Here is a 19,595-nt window from a genome sequence, read left to right as displayed (position 1 = left end):
ACCTCAAACAACTGGGCATTCACATACCAAATCACTCACACACAAATATTCACACACACTCAAACAGAAACAACCAGATAGGAACTTCCTGCGATCAAGCAGATAAACCCACCTACCCTCACATCCATCCTCAACTTTCACTTGCCAGTTTCCATTAGGAGCTGCTCCTCCAACTATTTAAGACTGAGCTCCACAACCAGGCTTTGAATTTCACTCCCTTGCATCTTAGGACATTTGTTGATACTTTGCCTTTTGCTTTCATTCTGGAACTTTCTCCTTGCCTTTATTTTTGTATGTGTATTTTTATTTTATTTTACTTTACTTTTAACATATTTATTGGAGTATAATTGCTTTACAATGTTGTGTTAGTTTCTGTTGGATAACAAAGTGAGTCAGCTATACGTATACATATATCCCCATATCCCCTCCCGCTTGTGTCTCCCTCCCTCCCACTCTCCCTATCCCACCCCTCTAGGTGGTCACAAAGCACCAAGCTGATCTCCCTGTGCTATGTGGCTGCTTCCCACTAGTACCTATTTTACATTTGGTAGTACCACGCTAACTTTTAAAATCAGCTTCAAAAAAGCAAACGTGTCATTTCTAACTCTGAGCTCTAAATATTCATGAACAAAGTCTGTGCCTCACCTCCTCCACATGTCACAGTGCAGGGAAAGAAGTCAGTTTGTCTCCACTGATGACTGATTGGCTGGTAAAAGAAGAACTGGACCACGCTGTCCTTGGCCGCAGTGTACCTGGTCTGGACGGAGACAACTTTGATAACATATTCGCAAGCAAGGAGCTAGTGCCTTCCACATCTTTCAACACAGGTGAACACAAGTCACCTATGTAGACAAACACATCTATCACAATAAACTCTGGTACATGAAGATTCCCAGAATTTTAAGATGTGACAGCATTTCGATTAGATTTGTCATAAATAGGATCTCAAAAGAGCTTTGACCAATCTCCTTGGAGTCATTTTTCAAGATAATTCTATGCCTATGAATGAGTTCACAAAAATGTAGGTGCATTTTTAGTTTATTTATTTGAGTTTTATTTTTCTTCCCGATACATTTGATTTTAATTTCCATGAGAAGAGGAAATGAGACAGGAAATGTAATCTGGGTTTGCTTACAATATGGCACAAACTGCAATTCTTACATTTATAATAACATCTTCAAGCATCTTTAAGCAGATCCTTCTGAAAAATCCTTCTGAAAGCACAACTATAGAAACTCAAATGTACACAAATCCATGGTGTTTGCATAGAAGTCTTCCAGTATCTAATTAAAATAGAGGAGGGGGCTTCCCTGGTGGCGCAGTGGTTGAGAGTCCGCCTGCCGATGCAGGGGACATGGGTTCGTGCCCCGGTCAGGGAGGATCCTGCATGCCACGGAGCAGCTGGGCCCTTCAGCTGTGGCCACTGAGCCTGCACATCTGGGGCCTGTGCTCCACAACGGGAGAGGCCGCAGAGGTGAGAGGCCCGTGTACCGCAAAAAAAAAAAAAAAAAAAAAAAAAAAGTGAAAATAGAGGAGGGGCACCACTGAGAGTGAGCAAGCAGTTATAGACAGAGGTAAGTTTACTTTCAGGTTATTTTACTCAGGCAGCAAGTCCTCTCCCTACTTTTCTTTTCCTTCCCTCCTGATTGAACAAATGAGTGAATTGAGGAAAAGTCCCAGAACACAACACAAAGAGAAAAAGAGAGGGAAAACAAAGGTTAAGCTGTGGGAGACAGATCCAGAAATGCCAGCATCACATTGAGTTCAAGAGAAAGAATAGAAAAAATAATGAAAAGGTGATATTTGATTACATCATTGTTGAGAATTTCCTAGACCTTAAGAAAAACAGAAGTACTCAGTCTAAAAATATTCATAAAGTTCTGAGCAGACATTGTAAAAAATACAACAAGGATAAAGAGAAATTCTGAAAGTTATCAGAAAGAAGAAAATGATTCCCTACAAAGGAGTGAGAATCAGAATGGCATCAGACTTCTCACAGGCAATAATGGATGCAAGAAAACAAAAGCATACCTTCAAAGTCATGGGGGACAATAGTTTTTTAAATCTAGAATTCTACAACCAAATTATTAATTGCTAATCAATTATCAATTGTCAACTTATAAACAATCTATGATCAAATTATCAATCAGTAATCAGTGAAATAAAGTTTTTCTCAGACACAAAATGACAGAAACTTTACCACTCAGAAACTCTCACTAGGAAAAAAAAAAACTATGAAAGGATATACTGAAAAAGAAGTAATATAAATCCACAAGAAAGTAGTGAGATGCAAGAAGCAGTAATGATGAAATAAATCAGAAAAGCTTATTAGTAAATCTAAATAAGGGTTGACCAAAAAAGAAAACTTTGATGTATTTAATTATAAAATGAAATTGTAAAATTATAAAATGGTGAAAAATTCCAGACATGAGATGTGTGTGGAGGGAGGGAGGGGTAGGGTTACAGTGATGGGATGAGGATAGCACAGAAAAGACTTCTAAGTAGTTTTGCTTCTGGCTATGGAAGAACGGGTTTGTTTCTGATGAATCCTCCCACTGAGAATAAGTAAAAGTGCTGCATAAAATACTTTTTAATGTATTTGAAGGCATCAGAAAACTACCATAGTAGTGAGGATGTGCAGGGCCAATATCCCAGACACAAAGAAAGGCAAGACACGTGAGCATAACATTTGGTACCACCTTTCTGCTCAAGACATTTTCCATTTTACAAGTGGTGACTGAGCAGCTGAGAAGCTGAGCAGGCCTGTCATCAGACTCAAGTGGCTGAGGCACTAAAACCTGGAGCTCCAGGCCCACCAAGGTGAGGAGTGTTGGTAAACAGCCCAGGCTCCCAGCTAGGACCCCAGAAAGCTGTATCCTAGGAATAAGAGTAGACTGGAAAGGACTTCCCTGGTGGCACAGAGGTTAAGGATCTGCCTGCCAATGCAAGGGATACAGGTTCAAGCCCTGGTCTGGGAAGATCCCATTTGCCACGGAGCAACTAAGCCTGTACACCACAACTACTGAGCCTGTGCTCTAGTGCCCATGAGGCACAACTACTGAAGCTCACATGTTCTACGGTCCGTGTGCAGCAACTACTGAGCTCACATGCTGCAACTACTGAAGCCTGCGTGCCTAGAGCCTGTGCTCTGCCACAAGATAAGCTACTGCAGTGAGAAGCCCGCACACTGCAATGAAGAGTAGCCCCCACTCACCACAACTAGAGAAAGGCCGTGTGCATCAATGAAGACCCAATGCAGCCAAAAAGAAAAATACTGGAAATATTCCATTTTTCAAAGGGAATGATGCCCAGATTCAAATTATTTCAGTCCCTTGGATGAAGGTGATTGGCTGCTTATCTGTCTTCTAGAAGCAATAATTAATCCAGTCTCATATGGTATCTATAATCTTTGCTCTACTATATGCAGTAAAACTTTAACCCTAGATATACAACAAAGATAAAATTTAACACCAACCAAAAAGTGGGAAAATAGACATATAATCAGAAAAACAGGAAATCCAGATATGGGGATTAACTGATAGAAACTTAAAAATGTAAGTATACCACTACCATTTCCTGTAACTCTGGCCTTGGCTTCATGTCTTGTTTCCCAGCTTGAGGGCCTAGCAACACCTCATTCTATTCCCATGGTCAAAAAACATGTGTTAGCACATAGCTTTTGCCTCAGGCTCTGTTTTTAAGAAAACCTAGACAAAGATACTGTGACTAAATGTTCAAGAAATTAAATGACAAGATGGAGAATTTCACCAGAAACAAAGAAACTAAAACAAAAATAAAATGTGATTGTAGAAATAAAAAGCAAAATAATTTAAATAAATCTCTCAATGAATAGACTTAGTAGACTAGACTGGGGTTCAGCAAATATTATCTTAAAGAACCAGATAGTAAAAGTGAGTTTTCAGGCCACATTATCTCAGTTGTAATTATTCAACTCTGTTGGTGTAGTGTAAAAGCAGCCACAAGTAATATATAAATAAATGGGGGTAGCTGTAAACTCCATTTACAAAGACAGTTGGTCAGCTTGCTGGTTATAATCTGCTGACTTCTGGATTATATACACCTATTCAGAAAATTAGCAAACTGACAGATAAAAAGAAAATGGAAATTAGACATTTGAGATAAAGGTATAATTGTAGTCCCAGAAAAAGAGAACAAAGAGAGTAAGATAGAAGCTATATCTGAAGAGGTAATAAATGAGAAAATCTTCCAAAACTGATGATGGATATCAAGCTACAGATTCATGAAGCACCAGGAACCTCAAGCAGAAGAAAGTTATTAATTGTATCAGAGTCAAATTGATGAAAACCAAAAACAAAGAGAAAACACTTGAAAGCAGGCAAAGAAAAAGGACACATTACCTTCTAAGGAACAAAAATAAGACTGACAGCTGAATTCTCACCAGAATAATTGGAAGCCAGAAGACAATGAAGCAATATCTTCAAAGTGCTGAAAGAAAATAGTTTCACAATGATAAAGAGGTCAAGTCACTAGAAGAGGTAATGATTCTAAATGTGAGTGTACCTAACCACCTAACTTCAAAATATATAATTCAAAAATTGACAAGAAACAGAAAAAATACAGAAAAATGCACAATCATAATGGTAGCTCTACCAGGTCTCTTGTGGTAACTTACAGATTAAGCAGACAAAAATCAGTAAGGCTATAATTTTGCATAAAACCATTAATAAATATGATCTAATTGACATATGTAGAACATTGTGTCCAACATCAGAAGACTACATATCACAGTCTTCCAAAATTTGCTACATTCTGAGCCACAAATTAAGTTTTAACAAATTTCAAAACATTAAAATAATATAATGTTATTTGACTATAGTAGAATTAAGGTATAAAATGATGAGATTACTTGAAAATTCCCACATACTTGGATGCTACACTTCTAAATATTCTGTAAGTCACTATATCACTATATCATATATATCACTATGGAAATTACAATACAACTTAACTGAATGATGAAGAAAAAGATTCCACATCAAAATTTGTGGAACAAAATCTAAAGCATACTTTGAGAGAAATTTATAGAGTTAAAAGCATATGTTATGGAAAAATTGGATGAAAATCACTGATCTAAACAGCCATCCCCAAAAGATAGAAAAGGACTTCCCTGGTGGAGCAGTGGTTAAGAAGCCACCTGCCAATGCAGAGGATTGGCATTGGCAATGCCAATGTTCAATCGCTGGTCCAGGCAGATCCCACATGCCGGGTAGCAACTAAGCCCATGTGCCACAACTACTGAGCATGCACTCTAGAGCCTGAAAGCCACAACTACTGAGACCGCCTGCCACAACTACTGAAGCATGCGCACGTAGAGCCCATGCTCTACGAGAAGAGAAAGCCACCACAATGAGAAGCCCGCACACTGCAACGAAGAGTAGCCCCCAATTCGCCAAAAATAAATAAATAAATTTATATAAAAAAAGGTTAGAAGAAGAGTAACATATTGAATCTGGAGAAAGTAGAGAGATGGTAACAATAAAGATAAGAGCAAACATTAATGATATGAGAATGAAACTACTTTAAAGTGGTTTATAAAGCCAAAAGGTGTTTCTGTGAAAAGTCTCATAAAACTGATAGACCTCCAAAATGACTGATTAAGGAAAAAAAAGAGTAGGGACAAATAATCAAAATTAGGAATGAGAAAGAAGACTTGCTACACAATGAAGATTCTCCACACAATGAAGAAATAAGACAATACTATAAAAAAATCTAAGCCAATAACTTTCAAAGAGCTAGTTGAAATAGAAAAATTCCTTGAAACAAAACTGACACATAAGGGAATAAAATATCTGACTTGTCAAGTAATAGCAATCTCACACAAACTGTTACAGAAAATAACAGAGGAAATATTTCTCAGTTTGTTTTATAAACTTAGTGTAAAATTAATACCAAGACCCAAAAAAGACATTACAGGAAAAAACAACCCAAAAAACAAAAACATCTCCTGGAAACAAATACCAAAAAAGAATCATAAATAAAATAATTTAACATCATTGGGAAAGGGAACAATAGAGGTTCAACATGGCAGAGTAGAAGGACATGTGCTAACTCCCTCTTGCGAGAGCATCAGAATCACAACTAATTGCTGAACAGTCATCAACAGGAAGACACTGAAACTCAACAAAAAAGATACCCCACATCCAAAGACAAAGAAGAAGCCACAGTGAGATGGCAGGAAGGGCAAAATCACAATAAAATCAAATCCCATAACCGCTGGGTGGGTGACTCACAAACTGGAGAATAATTATACCACAGAAGTCCACCCACTGGAGTGAAGGTTCTGAGCCCCACGTCAGGCTTCCCAACCTGGAGGTCCAGCAATGGGAAGAGGAATTCCCAGAGAATCAGACTTTGAAGGCTAGCGGGATTTAAGTGCAGGACTTTGACAGGACTGGGGGAAACAGAAACTCCACTCTTGGAGGGCACACACAAAGTAGTGTACATATCAGGACCCAGGTGGAAGGAGCAGTGACCCCATAGGAAACTGAACCAAACCTACCTGCTGGTGTTGGAGGTTCTCTTGCAGAGGTAGGGGGTGGCTGTGGCTCACCACAGGGAAAAGAACACTGGCAGCAGAAGTTCTGGGAAGTACTCCTTGGCATGAGCCCACCCGGAGTCCACCATTAGTCATACCAGAGAGCTGTAGCCTCCAGTGCTGGGTCACCTCAGGCCAAACAACCAACAGGGAGGGAACCCAGCCCCACCCATCAGCAGACAAGTGGATTATAGTTTTACTGAGCTCTGCCCACCAGAGAAACACCCAGCTCTACCAACCACCAGTCCCTCCCATCAGGAAGCTTGCACAAGCCTCTTAGATAGCCTAATCCACCAGAGGGCAGAGAGCAGAAACAAGAAGAACTACAATCCTGCAGCCTATAAACGAAAACCACATTCACAGAAAGGCAGACAAAATGAAAAGACAGAGGACTATGTACCAGATGAAGGAACAAGATAAAATCCTAGAAAAATAACTAAATGAAGTGGAGATAGGCAACCTTCCAGAAAAAGAATTCAGAATAATGATAGTGAAGATGATCCGGGACCTCGGAAAAAGAATGGAGGCAAAGATCAAGAAGATGCAAGAAATGTTTAGCAAAGACCTAGAAGAATTAAAGAACAAACAAACAGAGATGAACAAAACAATAACTGAAATGAAAAATACACTACAAAGAATCAATAGCAGAATAACTGAGGCAGAAGAACGGATAAGTGACCTGGAAGACAGAATGGTGGAAATCACTGCCACAGAACAGAATAAAGAAAAAAAGCATGAAAAGAAATGAAGACAGCCTAAGAGACCTCTGGGACAACATTAAACACACCAACATTCACATTATAGGGGTCCCAGAAGGAGAAGAGAGAGAGAAAGGACCCAAGAAAATATTTGAAGAGATTATAGTCAAAAATTCCCTAATATGGGAAAGGAAATAGCCACCCAAGTCCAAGAAGCATAGAGAGTCCCAGGCAGGACAAATCCAAGGAGAAACATGCCAAGACACATAGTAATCAAACTGGCAAAAATTAAAGACAAAGAAAAATTATTAAAAGCAGCAAGGGAAAAATGACAAATAATATTCAAGGGAACTTGCATAAGGTTAACAGCTGATTTCTCAGCAGAAACTCTATAAGCCAGAAGGGAATGGCATGATATATTAAAGTGATGAAAGGGAAGAACCTACAACCAAGATTACTCTATCTGGCAAGGATCTCATTCAGATTCTATTGAGAAATCAAAAGCTTTACAGACAAGCAAAAGCTAAGAGAATTCAGCACCACCAAACCAGCTCTACAACAAATGCTAAAGGAACTTCTCTAAGTGAGAAACACAAGAGAAGAAAAGGATCTACAAAAACAAACCCAAACCAATTAAGAAAATTGTAATAGGAACATACATATCAATAATAACCTTAGGGGCTTCCCTGGTGGCGCAGTGGTTGAGAGTCCGCCTGCCGATGCAGGAGACACGGGTTCGTGCCCTGGTCTGGGAAGATCCCACATGCCGCGGAGCAACTAAGCCCGTGAGCCATGGCCGCTAGGCCTGCGTGTCCGGAGCCTGTGCTCCGCAACGGGAGAGGCCACAACAGTGAGAGGCCCGCATACCGCAAAAAATAAAAAAAAAAAAATAATAATAATAATAATAATAACCTTAAATGCAAATGGATTAAGTGCTCCAACCAAGAGACACAGGTTCGCTGCATGGATACATAAACAAGACCCATATATATGTTGTCTACAAGAGACCCACGTCAGACCTACGGACACATACAGACTGAAAGTGAGGGGATGGAAAAAGATATTCCCTGCAAATGGAAATCAAAAGAAAGCTGGAGTAGCAATACTCATATCAGATAAAATAGACTTTAAAATAAAGAATGTTACAAGAGACAAGGAAGGACATTACATAATGATCAAGGGATCAATCCAAGAAGAAGATATATTATAAAATTATATTATAATTTATATTACAAATTATATTTATACATAATTATATTATAAAAATATATTATAAAATTATAAACATATATGCACCCAACATAGGAGCACCTCAATACATAAGGCAAATGTTAACAGCTATAAAAGAGGAAATTGACAGTAACACAGTAATAGTGGGGTACTTTAACACCTCACTTACATCAATGGACAGATCATCCCGACAGGAAATTAATATGGAAACAAAAGCTTCAAATGACAAAATAGACCAGATAGATTTAATTGATTTTTATAGGACATTCCATCCAAAAAGAGCAGATTACACTTTCCTCTCAAGTGCACACAGAACATTCTCCAGTATAGATCACATCTTGGGTCACAAATCAAGCCTCAGTAAATTTAAGAAAACTGAAATCATATCAAGCATCTTTTCCAGCCACAATGTTATGAGATTAGAAATCAATTACAGGGGGAAAAAAGTAAAGTAAAAAACACAAACACGTGGAGGCTAAGCAATACGTTACTAAATAACCAAGAGATCACTGAAGAATCAAAGAGGAAATCAAAAAATACCTAAGGACAAATGACAACGATGATCCAAAACCTATAGGATGCAGCAAAAGCAGTTCTAAGAGGGAAGTTTATAGCAATACAATCCTACCTTAAGAAAAATGAAACATCTCAAATAAACAATCTAAACTTACACCTAAAGGAACTGAGAAAGAAGAACAAACAAAACCCAAAGTTAGCAGAAGGAAAGAAATCATAAAGATCAGAGCAGAAATAAATGAAATAGAAAGAAAGAAAATAAGAGCAAAGATCAATAAAACTAAAAGCTGATTCCTTGAGAAGATAAACAAAATTGATAAACCTTTAGCCAGACTCATCAATAAAAAGAGGGAGAGGACTCAAATCAATAAAATTAGAAATGAAAAAGGAGAAGTTACAACAGACATAGCAGAAATACAAAGCATCATAAAAGACTACTACAAGCAACTATGCCAATTAAGTGGACAACCTGGAAGAAATGGACAAATTCTTAGAAAGGTGTAACCTTCAAAGACTGAACCAAGAAGAAATAGAAAATATGAACAGACCAATCACAAATAATGAAATCGAAACTGTGATTAAAAATCTTCCAAAAGGGGGAGGCGAGAAGATGGCGGAAGAGTAAGACGCGGGGATCTCCTTCCTCCTCACAGATACATCAGAAATACATCTACACGTGGAACTTCTCCTATAGAACACCCACCAAATGCTGGCAGAAGACCTCAGACCTCCCAAAAGGCAAGAAACTCCCCGCATACCTGGGGAGGGCAAAAGAAAAAAGAATAAACAGAGACAAAAGAATAGGGACGGGACCTGCACCAGTTGGAGGGAGCCATGAAGGAGGGAGGGTTCCCACACACTAGGAGCCCCTTCGGAGGCAGAGACTGTGGGTGGCAGAGGAGGAAGCTTCGGAGCCGCGGAGGAGAGTGCAGCAACAGGGTGTGGAGGGCAAAGCGGAGAGATTCCGCATTCACCAGCCCAAGAGGCTTGTCTGCTCACCCGCAGGGGCAGGCAGGGCTGGGAACTGAGCCTCGGGCAGATCCCAGGGAAAGGTCTGGAGTTGGCAGAGTGAAAACAGCCTGAAGGGGTTAGTGCACCACGGCTGGCTAGCTAGCCGGGAGGGAGTCCAGTTGAAGTCTGGAGCTGCCGAAGAGGCAAGAGACCTTTTGTTCCCTCTTTGCTTCCTGGTGCGAGAGAAGAGGGGTTTAAGCGAGCCACTTAAAGGAGCTCCAGAAACGGGCGCAGAGCTACCAAAGAGACAAGAGACATTTTCTTGCCTCTGTCTCCTGGTGCGAGAGGAGAGGGGATTAAGCACACCGCGTAAAGGAGCTCCAGAAATGGGCACGGAGCTGCCGAAGAGACAGGAGACTTTGTCTTGCCTCTTTGCTTCCTGGGGCGCGAGGAGAGGGGATTAAGGGCACCATGTAAAGGAGCTTCAGAAACGGGTGCGAGCCGCGGCTGTCGGTGCGGACAGCAGAGACGGGTGTGGGACGCTAGGGTTGCTACTGCTACCACCAAGAGGCCTGTGTGCGAGCACAGGTCACTCTCTACACCACCCCTCCTGGGAGCCCGTGCAGCCTGCCACTGCCAGGGCCCCGTGCTCCAGGGACAGCTTCTCCAGGAGAAAGCACGGTGCGTCTCGGGCCGGAGCAGCATCACGCCGGCCTCTGCCATCGCAGGCTCGCCCCGCATCCATGCCCCTCCCTTCCCCCGGCCTGTGCCAGAGCGCCCAAATCAGCCACTCCTTTAATCCCGTCCTGTCTAAGAGAAGGGCAAACGTCCTCGGACGACCTACGCGCAGAGGCGGGGCTAAGTGCAAAGCTGAACCCCAGCAGCTGTGCGAACAAAGAGGAGAGGGGGAGGTCTCTCCCAGCAGCCTCAAAAGCAGCGGATTAAAGCTCCACAGTCAACTTGAAGTGCCCTGCATCTGTGGAAAACCTGAACAGACAGCGAAATATCCCAAGTTGAGGAGGTGGACTTTGGGAGCAAGATATACTATTATTTTCCCCTTTTTTCTTTTTGTGAGTGTGTATGTGTGTGCTGTTGTGTGAGATTTTGTCTGTACAGCTTTGTTTTCACCATTTGTCCTACGGTTAGACTGACCCGTTTTTGTTTTTTGTTTTCTTGTTGTTGTTGTTGTTGTTGTTGTTTTGGATTTTTTTTGGTTTTTTTTTCTTTAATAGAAATTTTTCTTCTTAATAATTATTTTTTACTTCAATAACTATATTTTATCCTACTTTATTTTGTCTTCTCCCTTTCTTTCTTCCTTTCTTCCCTACTTCCCTCCTTCCTTCCTCCATTCCTTCCTCCCTTCCTTCCTTCCTTCCTCTCTTCCTTCCTCTCCTCCTTCCTTCCTTCCTCTCCTCCTTCCTTCCTTTCTTCCTTCCTTCCTTCCCTCCCTCCCTCCTTCTTTCCTTCCTTTCTTTCCTTTCTATTTTTTCTCCCTTTTATTTTGAACCGTGTGGATTAAAGGCTCTTGGCGCTCCAGCCAGGTGTCAACGCTGTGTCTCTGAGGTGGGAGAACCAACCTCATGACACTGGCCCACAAGAGACCTCCCAGCTACACGTAATATCAAATGGCGAAAATCTCCCAGAGATCTCCATCTCAACACCAAGACCCAGCTTCACTCAAGGACCAGCAACGAACAGTGCTGGACACCCTATGCCCAACAAAGAGCAAGACAGGTCTACAGCCCCATCCATTAGCAGAGAGGCTGCCTAAAATCATAATAAGGCTACCAACATCCCCAAACACACCACCAGACGTGGACCTGCCCACCAGAAAGACAAGATCCAGCCTCATCCACCAGAACAGAGGCACTAGTCACCCAACCAGGAAACCTACTCAACCCACTAAACCAACCTCAGTCACTGGGGACAGCCATCAAAAACAGCAGGAACTACAAACCTGCAGTCTGCAAAAAGGAGACCCCAAAAACAGTAAGATAAGCAAAATGAGAAGACAGAAAAACACACAGCAGATGAAGGAGCAAGATAAAAACACACCAGACCTAACAAATGAAGAGGAAATAGGCAGTCTACCTGAAAAATAATTGAGAATAACGATAGTAAAGATGATGCAAAATCTTGGAAATAGATTAGACAAATTGCAAGAAACAGTTAACAAGGACCTAGAAGAAATAAAGAGGAAGCAAGCAACGATGAGCAACACAATAAATGAAATGAAAAATACTCTAGATGGGATCAATAGCAGAATAACTGAGGCAGAAGGACGGATACGTGACCTGGAAGATGAAATAGTGGAAATAACTCCTGCAGAGGAGAAGAAAGAAAAAATAATGAAAAGAACTGAGGACAGTCTCAGAGACCTCTGGGACAACATTAAACGCACCAACATTCGAATTATAGGGGTCCCAGAAGAAGAAGAGAAAAAGAAAGGGACTGATAAAATATTTGAAGAGATTATAGTTGAAAACTTCCCTAATATAGGAAAGGAAATAGTCAATCCAGTCCAGGAAGCACAGAGAGTCACATACAGGATAAACCCAAGGATAAACACACCAAGACACGTAATAATCAAACTGTCAAAAATTAAATACAAAGAAAACATATTAAAAGCAGCAAGGGAAAAAAAACAAATAACACACAAGGGAATCCCCGTAAGGTTAACATCTGATCTTTCAGCAGAAACTCTACAAGCCAGAAGGGAGTGGCAAGACATACTTAAAGTGATGAAGGAAAAAAAACCTACAAGCAAGATTACTCTACCCAGCAAGGATCTCATTCAGATTTGATGGGGAAATTAAAACCTTTACAGACAAGCAAAAGCTGAGAGAGTTCAGCACCACCAAACCAGCTTTACAACAAATGCTAAAGGAACTTCTCTAAGCAAGAAACAAAAGAGAAGGAAAAGACCTACAAGAACAACCTGAATCAATTAAGTAAATGGTAATAAGAACATATATATCGATAATTACCTTAAATGTAAATGGATTAAATGCTCCCACGAAAAGACCCAGACTGGCTGAATGGATACAAAAACAGGACCCATATATATGCTGTCTACAAGAGACCCACTTCAGACCTAGGGACACTTACAGACTGAAAGTGAGGGGATGGAAAAAGATATTCCATGCAAATGGAAATCAGAAGAAAGCTGGAGTAGCAATTCTCATATCAGACAAAATAGACTTTAAAATAAAAACTATTACAAGAGACAAAGAAGGACACTACATAATGATCAAGGGATCGATCCATGAAGAAGATATAACAATTGTAAATATTTATGCACCCAACATAGGAGCACCTCAAAACATAAGGCAAATACTAACAGCCATAAAACGGGAAATCGACAGTAACACAATCATAGTAGGGGACTTTAACACCCCACTTTCACCAATGGACAGATCATCCAAAATGAAAATAAATAAGGAAACACAAGCTTTAAATGATACATTAAACAAGATGGACTTAATTGATATTTATAGGACATTCCACCCAAAAACAACTGACTACACATTTTTCTCAAGTGCTCCTGGAACATTCTCCAGGATAGATCATATCTTGGCTCACAAATCTAGCCTTGGCAAATTTAAGAAAATTGAAATCGTATCAAGTATCTTTTCTGACCACAATGCTATAAGACTAGATATCAATTACAGGAAAAGATCTGTAAAAAAATACAAACACATGGAGGCTAAACAATACACTACTTAATAAAGTGATCAATGAATAAATCAAAGAGGAAATCAAAAAGTACTTAGAAACAAATGACAATGGAGACACGACGACCCAAAACCTATGGGATACAGCAAAAGCAGTTCTAAGAGGGAAGTTTATAGCAATACAATCATACCTTAAGAAACAGGAAACATCTCAAATAAACAACCTAACTTTGCACCTAAAGCAATTAGAGAAAGAAGAACAAAACACCCCCAAAGTTAGCAGAAGGAGAGAAATCATAAATATCAGATCAGAAATAAATGAAAAAGAAGTGAAGGAAATGAGAGCAAAGATCAATAAAACTAAAAGCTGGTTCTTTGAGAAGATAAATAAAATTGATAAACCATTAGCCAGACTCATCAAGAATAAAAGGGAGAAGACTCAAAGAAATGAAAAAGGAGATGTAATAACTGACACTGCAGAAATACAAAAGATTATAAGAGATTACTACAAGCAACTCTATGCCAATAAAATGGACAACCTGGAAGAAATGGACAAATTCTTAGAAATGCACAAGCTGCCGAGACTGAACCAGGAAGAAATAGAAAATATAAACAGACCAATCACAAGCACTGAAATTGAAACTGTGATTAAAAATCTTCCAACAAACAAAAGCCAAGGACCAGATGGCTTCACAGGTGAATTCTATCAAACATTTAGAGAAGAGCTAACACCTATCCTTCTCAAATTCTTCCAAAAGATAGCACAGGGAGGAACACTCCCAAACTCATTCTATGAGGCCACCATCACCCTGATACCAAAACCAGACAAAGATGTCACAAAGAAAGAAAACTACAGGCCAATATCACTGATGAACATAGATGCAAAAATCCTCAACAAAATACTAGCAAACAGAATCCAACAGCACATTAACAGGATCATACACCATGATCAAGTGGGGTTTATTCCAGGAATGCAAGGATCCTTCAATATACGCAAATCAATCAACGTGATACACCATATCAACAAACTGAAGGAGAAAAACCATATGATCATCTCAATAGATGCAGAGAAAGCTTTTGACAAAATTCAACACCCATTTATGATAAAAACCCTGCAGAAAGTAGGCATACAGGGCACTTTCCTCAACATAATAAAGGCCATATATGACAAACCCACAGCCAGCATTGTTCTCAATGGTGAAAAACTGAAACCATTTCCACTAAGATCGGGAACAAGACAAGGTTGCCCACTCTCACCACTCTTATTCAACCTGGTTTTGGAAGTTCTAGCCACAGCAATCAGAGAAAATAAAGAAATAAAAGGAATCCAAATTGGAAAAGAAGAAGTAAAGGTGTCACTGTTTGCAGATGACATGATACTATACATAGAGAATCCTAAGGATGCTACCAGAAAACTACTAGAGCTAATCAACGAATTTGGTAAAGTAGCAGGATACAAAATTAATGCACAGAAATCTCTGGCATTCTTATACACTAATGATGAAAAATCTGAGAGTGAAATTAAGAAAACACTCCCATTTACCATTGCAACAAAAAGAATAAAATATCTAGGAATAAACCTACCTAAGGAGACAAAAGACTTGTATGCAGAAAACTATAAGACACTGATGAAAGAAATTAAAGATGATACAAATAGGTGGAGAGATATACCATGTTCTTGGATTGGAAGAATCAACATTGTGAAAATGACTCTACTACCCAAAGCAATCTACAGATTCAGTGCAATCCCTATCAAATTACCACTGACATTTTTTACAGAACGAGAACAAAACATTTCACAATTTGTATGGAAACATAAAAGACCCCGAATAGCCAAAGCAACATTGAGAACGAAAGATGGAGCTGGAGGAATCAGGCTCCCTGACTTCAGACTCTACTACAAGGCTGCAGTAATCAAGACAGTATGGTACTGGCACAAAAACAGAAATATAGATCAATGGAACAGGATAGAAAGCCCAGAGATAAACCCACACACATATGGTCACCTTATCTTTGATAAAGGAGGAAAGGATATACAGTGGAGAAAAGACAGTCTCTTCAATAAGTGGTGCTGGGAAAACTGGACAGCTACCTGTAAAAGTATGAAATTAGAACACTTCCTAACACCACACACAAAAATAAACTCAAAATGGGTTAAAGACCTACATGTAAGGCCAGACACTATCAAACTCTTAGAGGAAAACATAGGCAAAACACTCTATGACATAAACCACAGCAAGATCCTTTTTGACCCATCTCCTAGAGAAATGGAAATAAAAACAAAAATAAACAAATGGGATCTAATGAAACTTAAAAGCTTTTGCACAGCAAAGGATACCATAAATAAGACCAAAAGACATCCCTCAGAATGGGAGAAAATATTTGCAAATGAAGCAACTGACAAAGGATTAATCTCCAAAATTTATAAGCAACTCATGCAGTTCAATAACAAAAAAACAAACAACCCAATCCAAAAATGGGCAGAAGAACTAAATAGACATTTCTCCGAAGAAGATATACAGATTGCCAACAAACACATGAAAGAATGCTCAACATCATTAATCATTAGAGAAATGCAAATCAAAGCTACAATGAGATATCATCTCACACCGGTCAGAATGGCCATCATCAAAAACTCTAGAAACAATAAATTCTGGAGAGGGTGTGGAGAAAAGGGAACCCTCTTGCACTCCTGGTGGGAATGTAAATTGATACAGCCACTATGGAGAACAGTATGGAGGTTCCTTAAAAAACTACAAATAGAACTACCATACGACCCTGCAATCCCACTATTGGGCATATACCCTGAGAAAACCATAATTCAAAAAGACTCATGTACCAAAATGTTTATTGTAGCTCTATTTACGATAGCCAGGACATGGAAGCAACCTAAGTGTCCATCAACAGATGAATGGATAAAGAAGATGTGGCACATATATACAATGGAATATTACTCAGCCATAAAAATAAATGAAACTGAGTTATTTGTAATGAGGTGGATAGACCTAGAGGTTGTCATACAGAGTGAAGTAAGTCAGAAGGAGAAAAACAAATACAGTATGCTAACACATATATATGGAATCTAAGAAAAAAAAATGTCATGAAGATATTAGTGGTAGGACGAGAATAAAACACAGACTTACTAGAGCATGGACTTGAGGATATGGGCAGGGGGAAGGGTAAGCGGTGACGAAGTGAGAGAGTGGCATGGACATATACACACTACCAAATGTAAAAGAGATAGCTAGTGGGAAGCAGCCATCTAGCACAGGGAGATCAGCTCGGTGCTTTGTGACCACCTAGAGGGGTGGGATAGGGAGGGTGGGAGGGAGGGTGATGCAAGAGGGAAGAGACATGGGAACATATGTATATGTATAACTGATTCACTTTTTTGTAAAGGAGAAACTAACACACTATTGTAAAACAGTTATACTCAAATAAAGATGTTAAAAAAAAAAATCTTCCAACAAACAAAAGTCGAGCGCCAGAGGGCTTCACGGGTGGATTCTATCGAACATTTAGAAAAGAGCTAACACCCATGCCTCTCAAACTCTTTCAAAAAATTGCAGAGGAAGGAACACTCCCAAACTCATTCTACGAGGCCACCATCACCCTGATACCAAAACCGGACGGAGATACTACAAAAAAAGAAAATTACAGACCAATATCACTGATAAATATAGATACAAAAATCCTCAACAAAATACAAGCAAACAGAATCCAACAACACATTAAAAGGATCATACATCATGATCAAGTGGGATTTATCCCAGGGATGCAAGGATTCTTCAATATATGCAAATCAATCAATGTGATACACCATATTAACAAATTGAAAAATAAAAACCATATGACCATCTCAATAGATGCAGAAAAAGCTTTTGACAAAAAGTTTTGACAAAACACCCATTTTTGATAAAAAACTCTCCAGAAAGTGGTCATAGAGGGAACCTACCTACCTCAACATAATAAAGGCCATATATGACAAACCCAGAGCAAACATCATTCTCAATGGTGAAAAACTGAAAGCATTTCCTCTAGATCAGGAACAAGACAAGGATGTCCACTCTCGCCACTCTTTTTTTTTTTTTTTTTTTTTTTTTTTTTTGTGGTACGCGGACCTCTCACCATTGTGGCCTCTCCCATTGCGGAGCACAGGCTCCGGACGCACAGGCTCCGGACGTGCAGGCTCAGCGGCCATGGCTCACGGGCCCAGCTGCGCCATGGCTCACGGGCCCAGCCACTCCACGGCATGTGGGATCTTCCTGGACTGGGGCACGAACCCACGTCGCCTGCATCGGCAGGTGGACTCTCAACCACTGCGCCACCAGGGAAGCCCACTCTCGCCACTCTTATGCAACATAGTTTTGAGAGTCCTAGACACAGCAATCAGAGAAGATAAAGAAATAAAAGAAATTCAAATTGGAAAAGAAGAAGTAAAACAGTCACTGTTTGCAGATGGTATGCTACTATACATAGAGATTCCTAAAGATGCCACCAGAAAACTACTAGAGCTAATCAGTGAATTTGGTAAAGTTGCAGGATACAAATTTAATGCACAGAAATCTCTTGCATTCCTATACACTAACAACTAAAGATCAGAAAGAGAAATTAAGGAAACAATCCCATTCACCACTGCAACAAAAAGAATAAGATACCTAGGAATAAACCTACCTAAGGAGGTAAAAGACCTGTACTCAGAAAACTGTAAGACACTGATGAAAGAAATCAAAGATGACACAAAAACAGATGGAGAGATATAACATGTTCTTGGATTGGAAGAATCAATACTGTGAAAATGACTATACTACCCAAAGCAATCGACAGATTCAATGGAATCCCTATCAAATTACCCATGGCATTTTTTCAAAGAACTAGAAGAAAAAAATCTTAAAATTTGTATGGAGACACTAAAGACCCCAAATAGCCAAAGCAATCTTGAGGGAAAAAAATGGAGCTGGAGGAATCAGGCTCCCTGACTTCAGACTATACTACAAAGTGACACTCATCAAAACAATATGCTACTGGCACAAAAACAGAAATATAGATCAATGGAATAGGGTAGAAAGCCCAGAGATAAACCCACCCACCTATGGTCAACTAATCTATGACAAAAGAGGCAAGGATATACAGTGGAGAAAAGACAGTCTCTTCAATAAGTGGTGCTGGGAAAACTGGACTGCTACTTGTAAAAGAATATAATTAGAACACTCCCTAACACCATACACAAAAATAAACTCAAAATAGATTAGAGGCCTAAATGTAAGACCGGACACTATAAAACTCTTAGAGGAAAACATAGGAAGAACACTCTTTGACATAAATCACAGCAAGATCTTTTTTGACCCACCTCCTAGAGTAATGGAAATAAAAGCAAAAAATAAACAAATGGGACCTAATGAAACTTCAAAGCTTTTGCACAGTAATGGAAACCATAAACAAGATGAAAAGACAACCCTTAGAATGGGAGAAAATATTTGCAAACGAATCAATGGACAAACGATTAATCTCCAAAATATATAAACAGCTCATGTAGCTCAATATTAAAAAAACTAACAACCCAATCCAAAAATGGGCAGAAGACCTAAATAGACATTTCTCCAAAGAAGACATACAGATGGTCAAGATGCACATGAAAAGATGCTCAATGTCACTAATTATTAGAGAAATGCAAATCAAAACTACAATGAGGTATCACTTCACACCAGTTAGAATGGGCATCATCAGAAAATCTATAAACAACAAATGCTGGAGAGGGTGTGGAGAAAGGGAACCCTCTTGCATGGTTGGTGGGAATGTAAATTGATACAGCCACTATGGAGAACATATGGAGGTTCCTTAAAAAACTAAAAGTAAAATTACCATATGACCCAGCAATCCCACTACTGGGCATATACCCAGAGAAAACCATAATTCAAAAAGACACATGCACTCCAGTGTTCACTGCAG

General features: G+C 39.6%; 1 protein-coding gene across 1 annotated transcript in view; it reads right to left on the bottom strand.

The window, feature by feature from the left end:
• The window catches only part of LOC131760787 (ADAMTS-like protein 3), a 122,196-nt gene that overhangs the window by 83,096 nt on the left and 19,505 nt on the right, over positions 1–19,595 (bottom strand). The gene's annotated exons all lie outside the window — the stretch shown is intronic.

Source organism: Kogia breviceps, chromosome 8 (genome assembly GCF_026419965.1).
Source record: "Kogia breviceps isolate mKogBre1 chromosome 8, mKogBre1 haplotype 1, whole genome shotgun sequence".
Lineage (NCBI taxonomy): Eukaryota > Metazoa > Chordata > Mammalia > Artiodactyla > Physeteridae > Kogia > Kogia breviceps.
The sequence above is the reverse complement of the archived record's forward strand: the minus strand, read 5'-3'. Positions and strand labels throughout refer to the sequence as shown.